Raw genomic sequence first — 356 nt, forward strand, 5'->3', positions numbered from 1 at the left:
GGGGTTGGGGGATTTTGGGGTACTGATGTGCTCTGGGAGATGTACAGGAGGGGGCAGGAAGGGGAGGGCCAGGCTCACAAATCAGCGTTCTGAGTGCCCCGTGGGACCCCCATCCCTGTCCTGCCCCAAGGATCAGTGCCCTGACTCAGCCACTGAGCTTGTCCCTCCCAGTCCAGCCTGGAGTGGCCATGGGGGCAGTGATGGAATTCTCCTGTCCCCGGGCCCTGGCATGTCCCACACCTCGGCCAGTGGGGCTGAGCCAGGGCCACCCTGCGTGGCTCCCACCTCCGTGGGGCTGGCACCAGCCCCGGCAGCTCCCCCAAACCCATGGCAACCGCTGTGCCTGAGCTGAGCCC

This window comes from Sturnus vulgaris, chromosome 24 (genome assembly GCF_052056855.1).
Source record: "Sturnus vulgaris isolate bStuVul1 chromosome 24, bStuVul1.hap1, whole genome shotgun sequence".
Classification (NCBI taxonomy): domain Eukaryota; kingdom Metazoa; phylum Chordata; class Aves; order Passeriformes; family Sturnidae; genus Sturnus; species Sturnus vulgaris.